Source organism: Canis aureus, chromosome 38, assembly GCF_053574225.1.
Source record: "Canis aureus isolate CA01 chromosome 38, VMU_Caureus_v.1.0, whole genome shotgun sequence".
NCBI lineage: Eukaryota > Metazoa > Chordata > Mammalia > Carnivora > Canidae > Canis > Canis aureus.
The window spans coordinates 22,568,309-22,587,239 of record NC_135648.1 but is presented as its reverse complement, the minus strand read 5'-3'; the positions used below and the strand labels follow the sequence as shown (position 1 = coordinate 22,587,239).

Here is an 18,931-nt window from a genome sequence, read left to right as displayed (position 1 = left end):
AAATGGTCCTAACTTTATGGAGGGGGATAAGAGCTGGCACTGCATGACTTGGGTAGGGAGTGGGGGGGCACCAGGAGCACAAATCCTGAGCCTGCTGCAATTTCATCCATTTATTTATCTGATAAACATTTGCCATGTGTCTCCTGTGGGGAAAGAGCTGGGCCTGGCACTGGATGGGGTAGCCAGGCAAATAGGACATAGTCCGAGGGCTGGGGCTCTATTTCTTACCTCATTCTTTCTGATCCCTTGACACTGCCATACCCTCTAATGGGCTTCTGGGTCCATAGTGAGGGGAGAGCACTTAGGCCCCTGGACACCAACCTTTGCTTCTTTCTGGTATATCAGGTGAACTCCACCTTCTCCCTAGGCCTCAATTTCTTCATTAGAAAATTCAGTGTGGCCCCGAGTGAGGTAATGGTTAAACAAGACTCCTTTCTCAGCCTGTGCTTCTAAAGCTCTGGGAGTTCTTCAAGGGCTAAAACGGCATCTGACTTCAGTTCCATTTATTAATATCTTGATTCCATTTTTCCCTCCTGAAGCAGATTGGGGCTGTCTCGGGTATGAGGTATGAGGAGTTCCAGGAGATCCGGTGGTATGTTACGTACGAAACACTGCTGACTGACTGCAGGTCTGGCTTTGGCCTCTCGGTTTTAATTTACTCTTTCTTCCTAGCCATCTATTGTTTAGTTTATCCATAATGAGCCATGAATGGAGAAGGGAGACATATGGAACTTCATAGAGTTAACGAGGAACCCAATGATAATAATAATAATTCTGCCAATTTGCCTGAACATCATGGTTACCAGATTGTATTCATTGGACCAGAATTTTTATATAGCACATCAAGATGTTTCTAGTATTCAAAAAAGTGATCTTTATACTTAAAGTGGATTTTCATTCACTGGAAATAAACACCATCCACACCTGTAACAGAGAAGTCCACATTAATCACTCTGAAGGCTTCTCTGTTTTAGAAAGAAAATTTAAAGCTGACAAAGTCCAAGGATAAGAATTTCCAACTTCAGAGTATGAGAACAGCTTTTGACTATTTTTATACCTTAGCATTTGATTAAATTATTTTAATGGAATATGGTCCCTGGGGCTGACATATAATATGACATCTACAAATGTGTAAACAAATCATGCTATTTCTTCTCTACTTAATCTGAACTAAATGGGACAATATGTGTGTGCCATTTGCCAAATGAGGGGAAAGTTGAATTTATGCACGTGATAACCATTGATAAAGATTGTATTAAAACTACACTTGATAAACATTATAGTAACAAGCTGACCTAAGATGGCATATTTTTAAACTTAAAAACATGAAAAAATAACCAAATTATGTTACATTCCCTTAGAGTGCTTACAAGATAAAGGATGGAAAGGATTAGCAAGAACGATCTCTGAGATTCCTTCTGGCCGTGACACACTGGGATTCTCGAATGGTGCGGGGTCTGAATACCACGATGAAGAGCAGGAGACTATAATAGTTTGGCTGAGGGTAGGGAACACGGGGTGCCCTATTCCCCACAGAGTGTTTTTGGAAATGGGGTGAGACACATTCTTTGAAAGTCCAGATGTCAGAACTATAGTCAGAGAGCAGCTCTCTGTTCAGTTTACCCAAGAACTGTTAGAATCACCAGGTCACAGAGTAGGAAGGGATATTAGACATCACCTGATCTATTAGAACTGCCCCCAAATAGAAAGGGAAGTGAGAATCCCCCAAGGACTGAATCCTGTGTCTTAGGTGTGTTCACACAGAGGACGTTGACGCCCCGACGGCTGGGGCGGTGGCCTGCTCTGTTCTGGCTGGAACCTGCCAATGGGGCTCAGAAGCCAGTGCAGCCAAATGGACAGTACATTCTCCTTTCCTCTCCCATCAGCTAAAAGTTGTCTTTGCTAAAGGTGGATCCATTCATCCATGAATGGATGCATTTTCGGCCCAGTCCTAGGGCTCCAGGGAACACGGCTGTGGCACCCTGGGAACTGTCACCAGCCTAGTCTGGTGAGCTAGCTCTTACATGGCTTCATAATTTTAGTTACGTGTTTGTGAAGGAGGGGGCAGCAACATGGCCTGGTTTGGAGGAAATGCCCTTGAACTTGGGTTGGGGATGCACCTGTGGCCTCTCCTAGGCCAAAGCGTCCTCTGCTCTGTCAGTGGACACTGTCTTTGTATCACTTTCCTTGCAGCCTGGCTTGCTGCTTTTATGACCCCCTTAACAGATGGGAAGCAGTACTACAGAAAGCCTCAGCCCCAGATGATCTCCAACCTACATTTGGCTTAGGAGCAATCTATTGGATGTCATTCACTTTTACACAGATTAACCTTCCTTGTTTGTCTTTTGTTGAGGCTGAAAACAAATGCTTTTATATACGTGGAGTCCATGTCAGAAGTGGGTAGCCTGGAATGTGCTCAGGCTCAGGCTCAGAAGTAAGCTGTCCTCGGCTGAACATTTGCTGTAGATAACTGATTGCTTTTAGTTCCCCATAATCACATTAGCTTATATTTTTATGTTAATCCTTTTCAACTATGGTCATTTCCTCTCTCTCTCTCTCTCTCTCTCTCTCTCTCTCTCTCTCTGTCCCATTTACTCTATTTACACTTGACTGACCTTCCAGAACCCCCGCAGAGACCTTTCTGCATCTCTCTATAGCAGGGCTCAGTAACTGGCTCCCCTGACGTTTTGGGGTGCTTTAGGATGAAGCCAGCTGAACCATAGGTATATAACCCTGGGCCACTCCTTTGTATTATGTTCCTGTCAAGGGGAGTAATTTGCTGTAATCCAGCTGTCCACTCAGCCCATACCTCCTGGTATTGTGTCAAACCCATGCCAGCCCCTCCATATTTCACAGACAAGTAGAGAGAAGTCTCTGATGCTCCTGGCTTGCCCACCTGGAGAGTGAAATGGGGGAAGGGAATCCCCTGTGGTGAGGGTGTGAATGAGTTTCTCAGCTGGGCTTCTCAGGACATACCCTCTCTGCCTGCTACTCCCACCATTAGGGTCTGGTAGGCACACTCGTGGATCTCTGCTGGCAGGGAGATCTCCCCGGAGCAATGGGAGAAGGGCTAGAGAGAGACAGACTGCAGGAAAGCTGATTGGCTTCTTTTCTGCTCTTTCTTCTAAGAGGGTCCAGGCAAGCTTCCTGGCTATCGCTCAAACTTGGACTTGACCGTGAGCATAATCTTGCAACTAGATTGTTCACACTGATTGACCATTTCCTACTCCCACCCTATAGCCCTTCTGAGTCTTCATAGACACAGCAAAAGCCAGAATCCTTACGAGCTCTCTGTTGTTCTTTCTGTTCTTGGGCAGGGGACCGTCCAGGGAACCTGTGCATGGGAGCTTGTGTGTGGGTAGCTTTACCTTCTTCCATTTTCCCCACACCAGGCTCCTTCAGTTTTTGGCTGACTCTCAATGGATGGATGCCTGTCTTGGGGGAAGGGGCCAACTCTGCTGGTGAGCTTACTGAGTCACTGGAGCTGTGTGGGTGCCGCCTCCCACCCTCCTGACCTGGGAAATCCTCTAAGCTGACCTAATTACCTGCAGTGAGGGACAGTGGACTGAGTCCCTGCAGATGTTGCTGTTTGAGGAGGGAGGGGATCCCTGGACAGGTGGGTGTGTGCCACTCTGGGATTAACCCTCTGGTCGCTCCTCCTTAGGACGATTGTCTGTGTCTGCTTTCACTTTGCTATCTTTCGGTGTTCTTCCAGGCCAGCCAGCCCTCCCCTAGGGATTCATTTATCTCAGTGACATAAGGGATCACAATCCCAGTTTAGCACAAATCTGCCTGATTCAGGGGCATTTCTGCTCCTCTCTCTTGCCAAGGTATCATCAGGAGATGGTGTGTTTAGTCAGAAGCCCTAATCTTTGCTCCTCCAGGGTCCCCTCCCAACCCTGTCTGAGCAGGAGCCATTCAGTCCCCTGATAAGTCATTGGACTTTGAGAAGCTGTTTTCCACTGAAGCCTCTCTGGACCTCACCGGGCTGCCAGCTGTTCTTTAGACCCACCACCTTCAGAGAAGCTGGAGTCCTGGAGGGTGGTTGCAAGGCGCATTCACCCAGCTCATCAACCAGTTACTGAGTGTGTGCTTTACCGGTATGTGTTACATTGTCTCATGCTTTGTAGTGTGTGGGGCTCTTTGACCTGCAGGGCCTGGCTGAGCTTCTGTACAGCACCGTGGGAACTCTGACGGGGAGCCTGAATGAAGACCGCTCAGGCTCCTTCAGTGAATGAAGGATGGGGCTAGGATGTGCTCAGTCCAACTGACTCCAGCAGTGGGCTTTTCCCACTGCTCCAGCTCAGTGTGAGCCCTTGGCAGGTAGAGCATGTGTATGAGACTGAGTCTCTTCCTCAAGTTGATAATCTCAATGTGGGAGTAAGATTTACACATGCGAGAAAGACTTAAGAACGCCATTCCATGCTCAAACATGACTGAGGATGACTGGAAGCTGATGGACGACAACGGGATGAGGAAGGAGAAAGGCCGTTACTGACGAGAGTCTTTGGGGAAGGCTATGTGGGAAAGGCAGGCTTTGAGGTGGGCCTTAAAAGATCGCTATTTTGAGGGATACCTGGGTGGCTCAGTAATTAAGCATCTGCTTTTGGCTCAGGTCGTGATCCTGGGTCCTGGGATCCAACCTTGTGTAGGGCTCCCTGCTCAAAGAGGAGTCTGCTTATCTGTCTCTGCCCCTCCCCGCCTTGTATGTGTGCGTACACGCTCTCTCTCTCTCCCTCCCTCAAATAAATGATTAAAATCTTTAAAATAAATAAATAATATTTTGACACATGGAGAAAAAGGAGAGAGGTCTTTAGGAATAAGGAGGCATAGGGAGGAGGAATGGTAAGGAGACCTCTCACTGCAAGGCTTGGGTCTCTGTTGTGTAGGGGGAGACAGAGTGAAACCTCATTTGTGGGGGGGTTGAATTCCAAGCTGAAAATCAATCCCAATTACACTCAAGAACTGGAAGGGAGAGGCCAGGGCAGCTCCAAAGAGTGCTTGGAAGAGAGATAGGGTTCCAACCAAGCCTCACTCTTGAGCACAGCCTCGACCTCACCCTCCAGCCTATGCTGCCTAGGGCCCCAGCCCCACCCTAGTGAGACCTGGAACCTCTGCTTGTTGCAGTGACTGGCCACATAGCAGATATGGTGGGACCATCAGGTGAGGTGGCTAAAATGGAAACTGTACCTGAGATTGGCCTTGAACACATTTTAGGGGGAGAGAAGAAGAAGGAAAATATTTATTAAAGGCCATTTTCTGTTGGGCCTTTCGTGTATGTTTGTTTTGTTAACCTTCACAAGGACATGACAAAGTAACTATAATCATTGTTCTCTGTTTGAGTTGGGAGGTGCAGGATGCTCAGAGAGATTCAAGTACCTTGCCCTTGGTCGCATAGCCAGTGAGTGGCGCTGGTCTGTTTGGCTATAATAATGCTTGTTTGGCTCACCCCTCGTAGTAAAAGTGAAAAGTTGTAGCCTTTACCTTCAAGGACTACAGTCCAGTTGGAAGAATCAGCTAAAATGCCCAAGAAAATCTCCCAAGAGTGTTGGGCAACAAAGGGGGAAAAAAGTGAACACACAGACAGAAAATGTTAGCAGTGGGGAGTCCAGGTGGGAGAGCTACCCTGAACTGTTGCAGACAGAGCTTCACAGGGGAAGCTGGGTGTTGAGGATGTCAGTGAGGGTGTAGACAGGAAGGAGGGTGGTCCTGACGGGGATGACCACAAAAGTGCCAAGGAGAGATGCAGAAAGATATGTGTGTGTGTGTGTGTGTGTGTGTGTGTAAATGTCTGTCAAACATACACAAAGGCAGAGAGACTAGACTGATCTCCCATATACCTACAGTTTAACTTAAAAAAAAATAATTGAAGAGCAATTTTCATGACATAAGATTAACAATTTTAAAGTGAATAGTTCAGTGACATTTGGTATTCACAATGTTGTGTGACCATCACCTCCTTCTAGTCTCAAAACTTGTTCATCACCCCTAGAATACCCCATATGCATTGGCTCACCACTCCCCATTTCCCCTTCCCCTGGCCCCTGGCAACCACTAATCTGCTGTGTGTATGGATTTGCTTGTTCTGGACATTTTGTATTAAAGAAATCATACGCTATGGAGCCTTTTGTGTCTGGCTTCTTTCATTTAGTTTTCACTACTCCATGTTGTAGCATGTATCAGGACTTTGTTTCTTTTTATGGCCGTATAATATTCCATTGTATGGATAGACTACAATTTGTTTATCTGTTCATCCACTGATGGGCTTTTGGCTATCTTTCGGCTATTGTGAATAGTGCTGCTATGAAGATGTGTGCGTTTGTGTGTGTGTGTGCTTGAGTCCTGTTTCCAATCTTTTGAGTGCATACCTAGGAGTAGAATTGCAAGGCCATAGAGTAATTCTGTGTTTAACTTGTGGAGGAATTGCCAAACTGTTTTCCTTCACAGCTGCGTCATTTTACATCCCCACCAGTGATGAACGAAGGTCCCAGTTTCTCTACATCCTTCCCCAGTGCTTATCTTATGACTTAAAGATCTCCCCTCGCTTTTACATACTGGATCAGTATAATATCCAGTATCCCTGTGTCCATGTCTGTGTCCAAATCTTTTTCTTTTCAATTTCTTTTCTGAAATCCACCCACCTTGGGCCAGGGGCCTTGGCTGCTTCTAGCACTTTCCATTCCATGTCTCACACTGATCCAGCCATCGTTCAGTGGTGAGTTCTCTTAGGGTAGAGATCAGACTCTGAGAAGTTGGACGAGTGTGCTCTAGTCATCCTGAGTGGAGGAACCCAGGACCAGTTTCCTGCACTGCCTGCCCCTGATTTCCCAGCTCCAGGCCTGCTGGCTGGTTTCTGGCTGAGCTGTCCTATCTCTCCCCAGCCCTGCCCACTGGCTCCAGGCCTCTGAAGCCCATTGTGTAAACACCAGTGACCTCAAGGTTCTCTGACCCTGCTGCTGAGATAATGTGTTCAATCCATTTGGGCACCCCAAAACAACAGCTGGCTTTAAGAGGGTCCTACTGGTGGTGTATTAATTAGGCTGCTAGGGCTGCCATAACAAAGGACCACAGACTGGGTGGCTTAAATAAACAAATTTATTTCTGCACGGTTCTTGAACCTGGAAGTCCCAAGATCAAAGTATCAGCAGGGTTGGCTTCTTCTGAAGCTTCTCTCCTTAGCTGGTAGATGGTTGTCTTATCCCTGTGTCCATGTCTGTGTCCAAATCTTCTCTCTTCAGAAGAACACCAGTGATCTTGGATTCGGGCCAACCTAATGACCTCCCTTACCTTAATTATCTCTTTAAAATGCCCTGTCTCCAAACTCAGTCACATTCTGAAGTCCTGGGAGTTAAGACTGGCATATGAGTTGGGATGGGGAGCCCCATTCCAGCCATAGCAGGAGGAGCAGAGCAGCAGGGGTGCATAATGGCCGGGGAGGCAGAGAGGGGGTGAGGAAAGGGGGTTGGGGGCTGAGGGGAACTGATGATTCTTCTGGGCCCCTGTTGGGTTTCAGAGAGACCAGCTTCCAGGCAAATACAGAACAGGTGGAGGAGGGGAGAGACGGTGGCGGGGAAGAGGGCACTGGTGGCGGGGAAGAGGGCACTGGGGGTTTCGGGGAGGCAGGAAAGCAGTGTCCGTGATCAATAATTTATTCCTGGATGGCGCGCAGGAGGGCGTCGTCATGGCAACGGGTGGGCTGCTGGTGGTCAGGGCCTGACAGTTGCCTCTCAGAGCTGCCTGTTCTCCCCAGCTCCTCTCTCCCTCCCCCTCCTTTTCTTGTATGCCTCTCAGGAGGTTTTTTGTGGCCTGCATCTTGCCTGCGCCTGGGGCGCCCTGGTGTGTCTGCTCTGGGGTGGGGACCCTGGACTATCAACAGCTGTAGCGGCTCCTCCTCCAGTCCCATGTGGCCCTGGGCAGGTGACAGGGAGAAGCCTGACTCCCTCCAGCGGTCATCCCCCTGGCTTCCCTGCCACAAGGCCTCTTGCCGCAGGCGCTCAGAGCGCTGCTGCTTCTGGCAGCCTGTTTCACCCTGTCGCTCCTCCTCACTCCTCCGCTAGCAGGTGGAATGCATTGTCTTCTCAGCGCTGTCACTGCACTGGGTGTCTCAGTCCCCGCAGAGATCCACCCCAGCAGGGCAGCTGGGCAGGGCCTTTCCCAGCCTTAGTCCCCTACACTCCAGCCCCCCCACCCCGTGGATCATTCTTGGCTCTGCCATCGTTGGCTACAGCAGCTGACCATTCACTTCCTTCTGGCCTCAGTGGGCAGAAGATGCCAGGAGCATGCAGCTAACCTGCAAGTCTGTCCTCCCCACCATATCATAAGCTCCAAAGTGCCACATGGTAGGTGCTCGGGAAATATTTGTGCTTCATTGTGAATGAATGAAAGAGAGGTCTGAAGGAGGCTTGTGAGTCTGGAGCAGGTTCTTACACTGGGCAGGCATCCTCTGGGGTCTCTCTCCCAGCCTTTCCCAAAGACGGGCTCTTAGGTTCAACACCTAGTTGTACAGAGCCTCAGTGATTGAGACCTTTGAATTTTTAAAGTTATTTTTCATATGTATTACAATTCACTGCTCCCCTGATTCACTGGCTGTCATGACTAATAAGGGATCTGGGTCTGTAATAACCATCTAAGACTTAATGTTATTAGTCTTGTAATTGCTGCTAAGAGTCTTCTCTGTTCTCTGAATTTGTAAATCCTCATGCACAAAGATTAGGAAAACATACCCCTAAGCTGGAAGCTGCCAAAGGGGCTGGGTGGTTGGAGACCAGCCTCAGCTGCCTGGCTGGGGTGTGAGTTTCCCTGACAAAGCCTGGAGCCAGAGATGCAGATATGCCTGGGGAGCATCTGTGAGCCTTCTTGGGGAATTGGGGAAGGAGGGGGTGCCCTGCAGGGGAGCTTGGCCTGGGTTGCCCTCATGACAAGCAGCTGCTGGTGGAGAGAAGCGCCTTATCTCCAGGGAAAGGACACTCCTTTCCTGCCCCCTCCCCATCCCAGAGGCTCACAGCCCTGATGGCCCAGAAGAGATGGCAGTGATGTCCTAATCAGATGGTCGTGATGCTGTAGGCAGAGATTAGAATCGACGGGAAAACCAGCTGTATTAGAAATGTTCTCCCCTGGCTTGATCTCCGGAACAGTTGCTGCCTCTCCCCACAGGGGATCTTTTCCCACGAATGGCTCTCTTGAGTCCTCGTTGAGAAGGGTTTATCATGGGTTTGATAGTACTGCTGTGGTGGAGGGCTAGGGCACATGGCTGATTGTCACTGGTTTGTGGGCCAGTGTCCCTACACTACCCTCCTGCTCTTCTATCTGTGAAGGCCTCAACACTGCTGCCTGTGAGTATTCCCACCCAGGGCCAGCACCCTTACCCTCCACATACCACTTTCCTGCTACCAATTAGCGTGGAAACTCTGCTCACTGCTTTCTCCTTCTTTTTTTGTGATGAAACACACATAAAGTTTGCCTTTTTAATCATTTTAAAGTGTATAATTCAGTGGCATTCAGTACATTCACAACATTGTGCACCATCATCACTGCCTGCTTCCAGAGCATTTTCATCACCCCAAAAAGAAACTCCCTACCAATTAAGCAGTGACTCCCCATTCTCCCTCACCCACCCTCCCAGCCCCTAACAACCACTAATCTCTTCTGCTGTGTCTCTACCAACTTGCTTGTTCTGGATATTTCATATAAATGGAATTATGTAGTATTTGGTCTTTTCCTTTATCCATCATCTCTGAATGGATATTTGGGTTGTTTCTTGTGAATAGTATTGTTATGAACAACACTTTGAGCATCTGTCTTCAGTTCTTTCAGGTAGATACCTAGGAATGGAGTTTTCGGGTCACATGATAATTCAATGTTTAACACATAGGGAAACCGCCAGACATCACCAACTTCTTTGCATGTGCCACACTCTGTCGTCTTCTTTTTTTCTCTGTCTTCTTTTTTTAAAAAAAAATTCTTTTTATTTGAGTAGGAAGGGGCAGAGGGTGAGGGAGAGAGAATGTTAAGCAGACTCCATGCTGAGTGTGCAGCCCAATATGGGGCTCCATTTCATGACCCTGAGATCACAACCTGAGCTGAAACCAAGAGTCAGACACTTAACCAACTACCCCACCCAGACACCCCTTCCCTCTTTTTTTTTTTTCCCCCCAGACTCTGCCTTCTTTTGAGATAGGGGGCAGCTTGTTCCTTATGCCCATTCCAGGCTATGACATTTGGCAGCCACTTTTGGAAAGTTTCTGGTTCCTAGCCCCTGGTCAAGACACAGTGACGTGAGTGGATGCAACAAAGGAATCTAGTGTTGCCAATGGAGTGATTTCTAACTGCTTTTAAAGATGTTGCCAGATTTTGCATACCCACACATGTGCTGTCCTCCAGAGCCGTTTGGGGGCTACACATTGTTCCTGCAGGGGAGCCAGCACTCGGAACCTTGTTTCATCCTCCCCAGTAACAGTCTTCAGAGATCTTTCTTTGATAATCATTCTTTGCTTTTGACATGAAACGGTATTCCCAACTGCATCACCCACCATGTTTTTCATTCTTGGCCCGATCTTTGAACTTAAGGAAGAAAACTCAAATCTACCCTCATAGGATAGAAATTTGCCACCATGGGGGCCCACCAAAAGAATATGCTATAGGTTTTGAAAGCACTTCCAAAAGAGAAGCTTCAGAAATGTTCTAAGCATGGGCAGGTGCATTGTTAGAATATGGATGTAACCTCCCGAGGGGACAGCTTTGAAAGAGGTGACGCTCATTTAAATGTATAAATTCTGGTGTGTTCATTTAAATGATCAGTCAGACGGCTTTATGGGCATATAATAAAAAAGAGGATGTGAATGGTTATTGAATTATGTACACCTCTAGAAAATCAAAGAAAGTTACACATTTTAGGAATTTTAAGAAGATGAAGTTCAAATTCCTAACCCAAGACTGTAGTGGGATGGTTAACACAAAATAGTGTTGCCCAGCTCCTGCGGAGGAGAGAGGTCAGTGGGGGAACCCAAAGGCTTAGAATGGCATCCCCATCTTCATAAGAGTTAGAAGACAGGTTATTACAGCCATCAGTCTGGCTAGGAGGGGGCCATTCTCCATCTTCCGGGACAATGAGAGGGTAGGCTGGTGAGAAGTACAGGTGAACTGCTATCTTGGTGAACTGAGTTTTAAAATTTTTTATTTCTAATTTTTAAAAAATATTTTATTTATTTATTTGACAGAGAGAGCACAAGGTGGGGGGAGTGGCAGAGGCAGAGGGAGAAGCAGGCTCCTTGCTGGACAGGGAAACCGACATGGGACTTGATCCCAGGACCCCAGGATCATGACCTGAGCTGAAGGCAGATGCTTCACCGACTGAGCCACCCAGGCACCCCGAGTTTAAAAATTTTTAAAAATAGCCTATCTCTTGCTCTAGCCTGCACCACTAGGGCTTCCCTTTGATGTTTAAATATTGTATCCAGCTTTGGAAGAAGTTTGACAGAGAAGCTTTGGGCAAAGCCCCTAGGCCAATGTCTTGGGTCTATTTGACCTACTGGGTAGTGGTGTTTTTCCTCCCTGTTCAGAAAGCTCAAGTCAGCAGCGAAAGGAGTGGGACCAAAGACATCTAGAGAGGCCTGGAGGGAAGATGGAGACTCAAAGCAGCTAGTCTGGCTCTTAGAAGATTTCAGAGTTATGTTGGAGCCTGCTGTATATGATATGACATCCATATACCTAGCCTATAGGTATAGGCTATACCCTAGCCCGGAAAGGGGATGACAAGGTCAGTGGAATTTCAGAGCCAAGAATAGATCCTCTCTCACTCATTACCTCAGTAACTCACTTCAAGATTTGAAGAATATCCCCCCTCTAGGAAAGTGGTACTTCTGAAACCTGTTTCACATCTTTGTCTCATTAATCCCCGTAATCATTTATTTAGAATCAGATATTGATGAATTTGACAGCAAAGTAGAGAAGGATGCTGCAGTGACTTAAAAAAAACTTTATTACAGAAAATATATACTTTTTATATTTTTATGTATCATATATATTTATATATATATAATTTGCCATTTGAACAATTTTAAATGTATAATTAAGTGGTATTTAGTATATTCACAATGTTATCTAATCATCACTGCAATCTATTTCCAAACTTTTCCATCACCCCAAATAGGAACTCTGTAGCTATTAAACCCAACTCAAAAAAAAAACCCCAACTCCATATTCTGTGTTCCCCAGCCCTGGGTAACCTCTCATTTACTTTCTATCTCTATGAATTTGACTATACCAGGTACCTCCTATAAGTGGAATCATACAGAACTTATCCCTCTGTGTCTGGCTTATTTCACATAGCATAATGTTTTCAAGATTCATCAATATTGGAGCATGTATCAGTACATCATTGCTTTTTATGGCCGGATAATATTCTGTTGAATGGATATACCACCTTTTGTTTAGCCACTCATCCATCCATAGACATGTGGATTGTTTTCAGCTTTTGGCTATTATGAATAATGCCGTGATGAACGTTTGTCTATAAGCATGTGTTTGCATTCCTGTTTTCTATTCTTTTGAGTGTATACCAAGGAGCAGAATTGCTGGCTCGTATGGTAGTTTTATGTTTAACTTTTTGAGGAACCAAATTTGCATGTTGGCCATTTGTGTATCTTCTTTGGAGAAATGTCTGTTCAAGTCCTTAGCCCATTTATAAATTGGGTTGTTTATATTTTTGTTATTGGGTTTTAGGAATTCTTTATATATCCTGGATATTAAATGCTTACCAGACATACAATTTGCAAATATTTTCTTCCATTCTTCAGGCTGTCTGTCCATTGTCTTGATAATGCCCTTTAATGTACAGTTTTAAATTTTGATGAAGTCCCATTTATCTGTTTTTTCTCTTGTTGCTTATGCTTTTGGTGACACATGTATAAGAATCTATTGTCAAATCCAAGGTCATAAAAATTTACCTCTCATTTTCTTCTAAGAGTTTTATGGTTTAGCTCTTATTGTTAGGTTGTTGATTGATCCATTTTGACTTAATTTTTTTACATGGTGTGAGGTAGGGGTCCAAATTCATTCTTTTGCCTGTATAAATCCAGCTGTCCCAGCGCCATTTATTAAAGAAACCATTCTTTCCCCATTGAGGGGAAACCATTCTTTCCCCATTGAGTGCCCTTGTCAAAAATCAATTGGTCATAGATGTATGGGTTCTATTCTATTTTGGTCTTTATGTCTATCCATATGCTAGTACCACACTGATTTGACTACTATAGTTTCATAGTAAGTTTTGAAATCAGAAAATGTGAGTCTCTGATTTGAGAGTCTCAGGATTGTTTTGGCTAGTTAGGGCCTCTTGCAATTCTGTATGTGTTTGAGTATAATCTGTTTTGGCCATATCTTTTCATGAATGTATAAGTACTGATTTCTTTTGGGTGAATACCCAGAGATACTGCTATGCCATACAATATAAGTATGTCCAGCTTTAGTACACTGTCTGTTTCACAAAGTGGTTGTGCCAGTTTATTTTTCTACCAACAATTATGGGAGTTCCAGTTGTACCAGGTCTTTCACCAACATTTGGTAGTCTCAACTCTTTTGCAAAGTTTTTACCTTTTTGAGTAGATTGCCCCCAAATTATGAGTCAAACATTACTGTATTTTTCAAAGGCAGTGTAATCATCCATGTCTTTGTTCAGGTGATCTTTCTCTTGGCATCAGGTCTTGGAAAGTGCTGCTTGCTCCATGCCCCATCACCAGCAGCCAGGGTCTTGGTCAACTCCAGAGGCTGGAGATCTGGCTGGTGAGCTGCATCTTTAAAGCACAAAAGCTCAGCCTTTTGTGATTTGGAGTGTGCCTGTAAAGTTGCTAGAGGAAAATCGATAACTGGAATCTGTCCTGCCTGCAGCAGTCAGCCATATGAACACCATTGTGGATGAGGCTTTTAGAGCTGTGCCTAGACCCTGAGAGAGATCGGTTCTTAGGTAACTGCTTCACAAGAATGAGGAAGCTAGCAGAGCCATCCTATTTGACTTTGAGCATTTGCTCCTAGAAGAGACTCCTTCAGACACAGAGCCTGAGTCCAGGAAGGGTAAGTGGCTTCTCCTAGCCCTACAGCACACTAGGGCTGGAGAGTCTTAGATCTGTTTTTCGTACTTGTCCAGGACAGCGACTGCTCTTTTCTACTTTCAGCTTGCTGGTTAGCCAAACTCAAGTCATATAGTTCAGTGAACATTTACTGTAGGCCTCTGTGTACCAGACATGGAACCAGGGACCTTAAGAACTGCAAAAGTCAGGTTGAAGTCACTATGTGTTGTTCATCATTCTACTGTAGGGGAGGAAATACTTGCACACATCTTTGCAATGAAAGGAGGATGAGGTCTGTGCTTAGTGAGGAATATACATAATGTGCTTTGGAAGTCAAAAGCCAGAATGTTCCTATCCAGCCAAAGGGCGGAATTGGCTTCCTGGAGGAGGTGGCATTGGCACTGGCCCGTAAAGGATGAGCAAGATTTTGTTGAGCAAAAATGGAATAAGGGAACTCCAGAAAAAGAATCATGAAAAGCAGAGGTAGAGGTGGGCTGTTCCAAGCATTTGGGAAAAAGCAAGTGTAGTCAGATTACTGGATGCCGACAAGGAGTTTCCTAGATGTCAGCAGGGGAGATGGATTTTATTCTGCAGGAGGAGGGAGCCCCTGCAGGGTTTGCATGAGGATCAGTCCTTTAGTGTTGTGCCTGACTAGAGAGCATTCTGATAATGTAGGGAGACCACGGGATTGCCCCAGCCTCTCCTGCCTCTGCTTCTGCACACATAGTATCCACACATAAGAAAAGCACAGACATAGGACACACATCAAGGAAGATGTACATATTTACAAACATACCTATAGGAACCAGGACAGACACATGCATGGAGCCCAAGAGACCCACACATCAAAACACACCAGTATGTAAGAACTTATTGAATATGCATACACACAGATTCACACTCACATGTACATACAGAGTGATCCATCCTGTAAGCTGAAGGAGACATGCAGCCAGTGCCACATCCATGGACTAGAACACCTATAGATAACCGTAAGACAGGTACCCACACATACTGAGACACACTAATAACATAAGTCATGCATATAAGATGGAAATTATAGGACACACCTACGCATATGCCTACCAAACCAGCCAGGAAGATATATACATACCCTAAACACTTTTTCTCTCTCTCTCCCACACACACACACACACACATACACACACACATACACACACACGTGCACATACACACAGAGCCAAGCAGAGTGCTCACACTCACTGAGCCACACATTTGGGAACTGAAACTCTTCCCAAGGATGCACAGGTACATGCTTTCATGCACACTCATGAATACATGCTCACATGTAGACACAACCCCAAGCACACCCATGAGGCAGTCGCACCACAGCTGAGGCAGACATATGCTCCAGTGGGTGCTGACTCAGGTGCTGTGGGTGCTGGTGGGCGCAGGGAGACTCCTCACATTTTCCTCCTGGGTCCCCTTTGAATGGCTTCTTTCTTGATGGTGCCGCCAGCTCTGTGTGATCCTGGGGTCTCCACGCTGGATGAGCCCTCAAAGGTGCTCTCCGCCTCCGTGCTTGGCTTTCTACAGCTCCTCTGACAGGAGCCACCCACAGTTCTGCTTAAATCCTTCAGACAAAATACTGCAGGTTTCCTGTTACAATAGAATTCACTTTCCATCCCTGGAAGTGAGGATTATGCACCCAGAGAGGAAAAAGACCTTTAGCCAGGACAACCAGGGTCATTTAACAACTGCAGTTTGAGGGCCTCAGGCTCACCCAGCCCCACGCTGTCCCCTCCTTTCCTGTAGGCAATCACTTGGCCACACTCTGGCAAGGTCAACCGTCCCCCAGATCACTGCATTGCTTATCTCTTCTGGTATGGGAGAGTGGGTAGGCGGGGCTTGGCACACCGGGCCTCTAGGGGGGGGGCAGTGGGTGGCAGGGGGGTGAGCCTGCAGGGGCAGGGGTGGGGAGCCCCGCCTAGGACCTGGGTCAAGCTGGAGCTCTCCCACAGGCACGCCAGCTGTTTTCACAGCCACGGCCATCCTGTACTGCTGTGGGCTGTCCTCTGCGAATGTGACCCACATTGAGGCCAGCCAGCCCCAGCAGGTCTCCCTGCTCCCTATTGCATTCCTCCCCTCTGGCTACCAATCCTTCCTAACCCCCTGTTCTGCACTGGGGCAGTCTCCCTCACTCAAGAAGGGAGCTGTGACACAGCTGGCTCTGGGGGATTGACCTGTATGGCTGCCTCAAAAGAAACCTCCAGAAGACAGTAGACCGCCAAAGCAGTGGGGTGGCCCTGTTCTCTGGGGACACCGCCGCCCCCATCTGAATGCTTGCCTGATTTTCTCAGAATCTAACCTCCTTGGGCACCTGGGTGGCTCAGATGGTTAAGTGCCTTTATCTGAGGTCATGATCTCCAGGTCCAGGGATCGAGCCCCACGTTGGGCTCCCCACTCAGGGTGAAATCTGCTTCTTCCTATGCCTCTCACTCTGCTTGTGCCCTCTCTAATAAGTTTTTTAAAAAATCTAAAAAATAATAATAATAGAATCTGGGGCACCTGGGTGGCTCAGTGGATGAGCGTCTGCCTTTGGCTCAGGTCATGATCCTGGGGTCGTGGGGTCGTGGGATCGAGTCCTGCATCAGGCTCCCCACAGGGAGCCTGCTTCTCCCTCTGCCTTGTCTCTGCCTTTCTCTCTGTGACTCTCATGAATAAATAAATAAAATCTTTAAAAAAAAATCTAACCTCCTTTTTTTCCTTTCAATGTGGGTTAAATCTGGTTTCTCTCCTAACCCCTCTCTTACCGTGCTGATGTGGGAAATGGGCTCCCTTTGCCCCCACCTGGGGTGTACCCTTCTATTCTGGCTCTGAACCATAGGACCGACACCCTCCACTCTGGTGTGCCTTCCTCAAGTATCCTTCCTACATTCTTAGAAACTCTACTAGCGAGTGTTCATTATAAACAAGAGAAAAGGCTCGACAGTAGTCCCTGGGAGAAAGCCAGGCTGGGGGCAAGGTGTAGGGCAGGAGGGAGCCAGGGCCAGGGGGCTGCGATGTTGACTTGAGCTCAATAAGAGCCAGCAACGTGATGTGATGGTCAGAGAGGCAGTGCAAGCTGAGCTTTCCCAGAGGAAGGGCAGCATCTGGAACCAGGGCTGGTGTGTGTTCTGTGCTGGGGATCATACCACACTGTTACAGATACCTTTTCTTATGAATAAAAGGAGTTTATGTTCTTTGACGAACATTTAGAAAATATATATAAGTGCAAAGGAAAAAATGCGGATTATCCGTAATTTTACCACCCAAAGAGACGCCATTCTTACTCTTTTTGTAATTTGCTATCTTCACTGAATAATTTTTCGTATCATTAAAATATGATTTCATCATTTTAATAATTATATGACATTTAATGGCTTATGATAGTAATAAGAATCCAGTTTTTTTTTTGTTATTTACCATATGTGTCGGGCATTATCATTCATTGAATTTTGTAACTTGAGATTAATACTATTATTATCTTAATTATACAAATGAAGAGAATGGGATACAGAGAGGCTGAATAACTTGCCCAAGGTACACAGCCAGTAAATGGCAGAGCCAGATTTTGAACCCACATCATCTGGCTCCAGAATCCTTATTTTCATTTTTTTAAAAAATATTTTATTTATTTATTCATAAGAGACACACAGAGAGAGAGGCAGAGACACAGGCAGAGGGAGAAGCAGACTCCATGCAGGGAGCCTGACGTGGGACTCGATCCCGGGTCTCCAGGATCATGCCCTGGGCTGAAGGCAGACGCTAAACTGCTGAGCCACTGGGGCTGCCCCAGAATCCTTATTTTCAGACACTACTTCCTGTCACACCATGGACATGGCATAGTTTATCATTTCCCCTAGTGATGGCCCTTTAGATTGTTTCTAACTTTTTACTATTATAAACAATATTCTGATGAACATTTGTGTGAATTACATATTTTAGTTATCTTTGATTATTTACCTAAGATCTACCCTCAGAAGTAGAATTTATGAAACAAAGCATAAACTTTTTAAAAAGATTTTTTATTTATTCATGAGAGACACACAGAGAGACAGAGACACAGGCAGAAGGAGAAGCAGGTTCCCTGCAGGGACTCAATCCCAGGACCCCAGGATCACGACCTGAGCCAAAGGCAGACGCTCAATCACTACTCAGGTGCCCCAGCATAAACATTTTTAAAGAAGATTTTGTTTAGGGCAGCCTGGGTGGCTCAGCAGTTTAGCGCCGCCTTCAGCCCAGAGCCTGGAGACCGGGGATCGAATCCCACGTCGGGCTCCCTGCGTGGAGCCTGCTTCTCCCTCTGCCTGTGTCTCTGCCTCTGTGTGTGTGTGTGTGTGTGTTTGTGTCTCATGAATAAATAGATAAAACTTAAAATATTTTGCTTATATATTAAAGAGAGCGAGAAAGCATGAGCGGGGGCGGGGGGGCAGAGGCAGAAGGAGAGAGAATCTCAAGCATACTCCTGCTGAGCATGGAGCCTGACAGCAGTTCAATCCCACAATCCCAAGATCATGACCGGAGCTGAAATCAAGAGTCAGATGCTTAACCGACTGAGCCACTCAGGTGCCCCAGGGCATAAACATTTTTAAGACTTTATTTTTTTTAAAGATTTTATTTATTTATTTATTTATGAGAGACACACAGAGAGAGGCAGAGACAGAGAGGGAGACACAGGCTCCCCACGGGGAGCCCAATGCGAGACTCAATCCTTGGACCCAGGATCATGCCCAGAGCCGAAGGCAAATGCTCAATTACCAAGCTACCCAGGCATCCCATTTTTAAGACTTTTAGATGCATTTTCAGATTTCCCTCCGGAGGAATGTCAGCAGAGTCCACTCTTACCAGCAATATAGGAGGGCTGGGCT

At 46.4% G+C, this 18,931-nt stretch overlaps 1 protein-coding gene across 17 annotated transcripts in view; it reads left to right on the top strand.

Moving 5' to 3' along the window:
- The window catches only part of NFASC (neurofascin), a 181,711-nt gene that overhangs the window by 20,031 nt on the left and 142,749 nt on the right, over positions 1-18,931 (top strand). The gene's annotated exons all lie outside the window — the stretch shown is intronic.